This window comes from Artemia sp. Qi Xiang Cuo, chromosome 13 (assembly GCF_049724085.1).
Source record: "Artemia sp. Qi Xiang Cuo chromosome 13, ASM4972408v1, whole genome shotgun sequence".
NCBI lineage: Eukaryota > Metazoa > Arthropoda > Branchiopoda > Anostraca > Artemiidae > Artemia > Artemia sp. Qi Xiang Cuo.
Genome location: NC_142806.1, coordinates 21,602,459 through 21,607,754, shown reverse-complemented (window position 1 = coordinate 21,607,754; position 5,296 = coordinate 21,602,459).

The following is a 5,296-nucleotide window of genomic DNA, read 5'->3' as shown; positions in this document are numbered from 1 at the left end:
AATTTGTTTAAAAAATTTGCTTATCCTTTTACATAGACAGGGAGTAGGGCTTATGATGAATAAGGAAGCTGCTAAGTCTTGTTTAGGCTGGGAAGGTATTAATAATAGAATACTAATTGCTCATTTTATGACTAGAAAGTCCAGGGTATCAGTTATAGTAGTATACGCCCCTGTAGAACCATCTGACGGAGATGCTAGGAACTCAGATGAATTTTACTTACTGTTAAAGGAGCAAATAGACAAGGTCCCAGGTAGAAATATGATGTTATTACTGGGAGATTTTAATGCCCAGGTTGGTAGAAATAGGGATAGATGGTACCCTAGCCCAGGTAAATTTGGTGTAGGAAAAGAAAACAGTAATGGATACAGACTTTTGCAATTTCGCAGGTATAACAATCTAGTTATAACCAATACGGTGTTTGGTCATAAAATGGCTCATAAGTTAACATGGTATTCACGTGATGGTAAGACAGCAAACCTTATTGATTATGTTATAGTAAACCGAAGACTGGAAGGATCAATACAAGATACTAGGGTATGTAGGGGTGCTGTTATTGATGTTAAAAGTAAAGATCACCATCTAGTAGTTTCAAGGGTTAATTTAAAGCTCAAATTTCGGAAGGGTAACTACCTCCTGGGAAGTTATGATGTTGGTAGACTCCAGGATGAGAATTTGAGAGAAACTTTCCAGGAACAGTTGAATACTAAAATTCTGAGTTTAAGATTTGACAATGTGGAAGATAGTTGAAATTATTTTAGAAAAATGATTTATGAAGTTGCTGAAGGTGTCTTAGGGAAGAAAGCTAGAACTGCAGCTAAGAATATTAGTGAAAAAGCTTTATGTTTAATAGAAAGGAGGAAGGACCTGTACAAAAATTATCTGAGTGATAGATCGTATGAAAACAAAAGAAATGTAAAGAAAGTGGAGAAAGCACTAAAATATGAACTAAGGAGGTGTGAAGTGGAGGCCATGGATAAAATTGCCGAGGATCTGTAAGATGCAGCTAGACGGTATAATAGTAAAATTTTGTACTGGCACGTTAACAAATTGAAAGGGAGGAGTCAATCCGGACTTGTCCCTGTTAAAGATAGGAATGGGGTCGCACTTAGTGACAAGGAAGAAACTAAAGCGAGATGGCCCGAACATTTTGAGAACTTGCTTAACCGAGATAGAGTTGCAGGAAAAAATATAATGGAAAATGAAAAAGTTTGTGATACTTTGGATGTGAAGGAAGATTTGTTTTGTGAGGAGGAATTAGCAACAGTACTAAAAGGATTAAAGAATAATAAGGCTCCATGTGCTGATAGGGTGGTAAATGAGTTTCTTAAATATGGTGGCTCTGAGATTAAGAAATAAGTTATTGAAGATTATGAATATGATTTTTGAAAAAGGAGAAATACCTAACGATTTTAGGAAAACCTTAATTAAGCCACTTTTTAAGAAAGGTGATAAAAGTGAGTGTGGTAATTATCGAGGCATTATTATGGTCTCTTTACGTAGCAAATAGTTTATCGACTGAAAGATGCCTTAGACAAAGTTTTAAGAAAAGAACACTGCGGTTTTTAGAAAAGGTAGAGCATGTGTCGACCAAATTTTCACTCTTAGGCTAATAACTGAGAAGTGTCTGAATGTTCAAACACCTTTGGTCATCAGTTTTATATATGACGAGCTAGCGTTCGATTATCTTAATAAAGGAACTTTATTAGAGGCCATATCCTTGTATGGCATATCAGACAAATATATTAAGGGGATTAGTGCTATGTACAAGAAAAACTCTGCTGCGGTTAAGGTAGGAAATGGGGCTAGCAGCTGGTTTCGTATTAAATCAGGAGTTAAGCAGGTCTGTGTTCTATCCCCCTTTATATGGATTATTTTGATGGACTGTGTTTTAAGGAGCACAGGAAAGGCAATGGGAGACCATGGAATCAAATGGGGAGTAAAAAGTCTCCTGGACTTGGATTATGCTGATGATTTAAGCATCCTAGATGAAAGTGTGAACAAAATGAATAAAGTTTTAGAGGTTTTGCTAGCTCAGGGTGTTAGAATTGGTTTGAAAATTAATGTTAGGAAGACTAAGTCACTAAGGTTAGGAATAAGTGAAGATGAAAAGGTGACGTTGGGTAATGAAAAGATTGATCAGGTGGGCAGCTTCACTTACCTTGGTAGTATTATTAGTGAAGATGGTGGGAGCAGTGAAGATGCTAAAAATAGAATAGCCAATGCTCAGGGTGTTTTTTCATAGTTAAAAAAAAGTTTGGAAGAATAGGAAGATAAGTCTGCTAACCAAAATTAGAATATTAGAAGCTACAGTGATGACAGTGGTCAAATATGGCTCTGAAGCATGGACGCTTCGAAAAGCGGATAAAGATTTGCTACATGTTTTCCAGAGAAATTTCGTAAGGATTGTTCTGGGTATCCGGCTGACCGACCGTATTTCAAACAACAGGCTGTACGAAAAATGTGGTTCAATACCGCTCTCTAGGGGTAGAATGGAAGAAAGGTTCAGGTGGTAAGGGCACGTTTTGCGGATGAAGGATGACAGAGTGCAGAAGGTTGTTCTTTTCGGCCAACCATCAAGGGCTAAACGGAAAGCAGGTCGTCCCCGTCTGGCGTGGGAGGATGTCATAAAGAAAAATTTAAGGGAAATAGGAACTTCCTGGGCGGATTTAAAAAGGGAGGCTTTGAATAGATTGGGGTGGAGGAGGATCATGCGTAGCTGTGTTGGCCTCAGGCGGCTTGGTGCTGCGGTGAGTTGTTAGAAGTAGTACTAGTATTTGATATTATTATCTGCTGGATTTTGATTATATCATGTTGCTATCGTTTCTTGGACAATTTTCTTTTTTAATCAAATTCACTTAGCAAGCCAAAGAAAAGAGAAAAAAACTCACATACCCCGGAATATTATAGCCTCTAATACCCCCAATAATCAAACAGTTTTCACCTTCATCACCGGAAACCAATTAAACCCCTATAAAACCCCAATTAAACCCCTTCTAAAAATACATGACAAATAATTTAGTGACTACCCCGGACTGCAAGCACTGTTGCCCGACATTCCATTAGGTACTCCGAATATTGGTACTCAGTGGTATCGTATCTAAAGATCGATACTAAAACGAAAAAATCGTAAAGAAGAGAGAGAAATGAGGATGAAAATAGCCAGTGAAAAATTGAAGACAAATATGCAAATAGTTTTGTCAAAATCTCCGCTTTACCATCTTAAGTACACAATAATAATAAAAAATACAGATAAAAGTCCAAAGAATAATATAAAATATAAACACGAAATAATATAAAAACTGCTTGTTTATTAATAAGGTAAAGTAAAGTTAAGTTTAAATTTGGTTTTCCATAATCAAATTTCAATAAACAAACTTTAAAACAAACACTGAAACTAAAATAGGAAGACCTTTTCCAAGCTTTATAAAAGTCCTTTGGACTTTTTTCTGAATTTTTTTTTGTATTATTATGGACTGAAGACGGTCAAGCGGATGTCGTGACCGAAATATCTGCAGAGTTCTCTTTGATTTTTCACTGGCTGTTATTATCCTCGTTTCTCTCTTCTCTGCGGTTTTTTCTTTTTGTCATGATTCGCCAGTGTGGTCTCAAAAATTATTTAGCATCGACACTAAAAGTACCGATACGCAAATATTACCGTTAGGATGTAACTCGTTTCTACATTGTCTGTAATGCGGTGACGTCATCTATCAATGCCGTAGTATAGCCTATTTTAGCCGGAGTACGAAGGGATTGCACACCTGCTCGCGTCGGGTATACGATTATTCACCTTGAAAAGATAATTGAAAAAAACAACTAGAGAATAAAAAAAGTATATTGATAAAAGATAACCAAGGAAACGAGGGTGATTTTCAACCAGCGAGAAAACAAAAACGAAACGGAAATGCAACAGCAGATATTACGATAAGGAAGCTCAGTGCAAAAAAAAATAAATAAAAAAAAGGACTAGTCTTTTGAAGTGAACAATAACAGAGCAGGAGTCAGACGGACAGAAACGGCCTCGGTGGGGGTCCTTGCCAAAATTTCTGTTTTTATGTTTTCATTTGGTTTTTTCCACTCATCTCTTTAATGAAGACTTGGCTATCTCTTTAAATTAAATATATTTTCTTATATCTTCCATTTTGTTTTCAATTATTATTTATAGCCATTGGTGTCTTAGAATGTATTCACCTTACAAAGATCACTACATTCTTCATTTTCAATGAAACACCTAGGTCCATCTGTATGGAATGACCTATCAATGACCCTTTGGGCGGCGGAAACTTTTAAACTTCAGTTTAAAAAGAATTTAAAAGAGTATTTATGGGGGGACAATTATTGAATTTTATTACGGGTGGCTGGGTGGGCATGGTTTGGGGGGGGGGGGATCTGGATGAGATAGGTGGGAGTTGAGTGTTAATGATTTGTGAAGAATAGATTTTTTTATAATAATCAATCAATCAATTTTATTCAATCAATAAACTGAACAAAATACACTTCAATATAAACACCCCCGTAAGGCTCTGTGGCCAGGAAAAAAACAGGGGAGAAGCAAAAATGAAACAAATACATAAAAAACAAAAACTTTTTCAACATCATACCTTTAACACCTTTAAGAGACTCAACACAAGAAAAAAAAAACTTAATTATTAGCTAGAAAATCCCTAGCATGATTTTTGAACATACAAAACGAGTGGCAGCTTCGTGCAGACACGGGGAGCGTGTTCCAAATCCTGTTGCAAGTTGTCAGAGGGTTGAAGTCAGACCTCACTGATGGAGTATGAAGAATCTGTAAATTGCTGGAAGTGTAGAGATGATAAGTCGATTGATCAGAAACAAAAGATATATTATTACATAGAGCAGCAGGAAGATGGACGTGCAACATGTAATATTATTATTATTTGATTTAATTAAATAATAAATTTTTAGATCAGTAGTTAAGGGGACTTTTGCACTACCCCAAATCTTCGTAGGTTTTTTTTGTGGGAAAGTGTTGTTTATTTTATTTAATTATTTGTGATTGTTAAAAAATAAAAGTTAAAGTTGTTGTTATTTGTTGTATTGATAAAGTTTTATCTCACCTCTACAAGAAAGAACTAAAGAACTTCACCATGTAGAAAAAAAGGACAAAAACCTCTAAAACTGGTGATACCAATCCTGATAGTTTGACAAACTTTCTTTTCGCTTTCTTTCCTCTTTACCTAGACAAGCTCCATATTATCTTTAAAAAGAAATCAAATGATAAAAAGGTACCCCCCCCCCCTGCCCCATACAATGAAATAACTATCTTAATTTCAG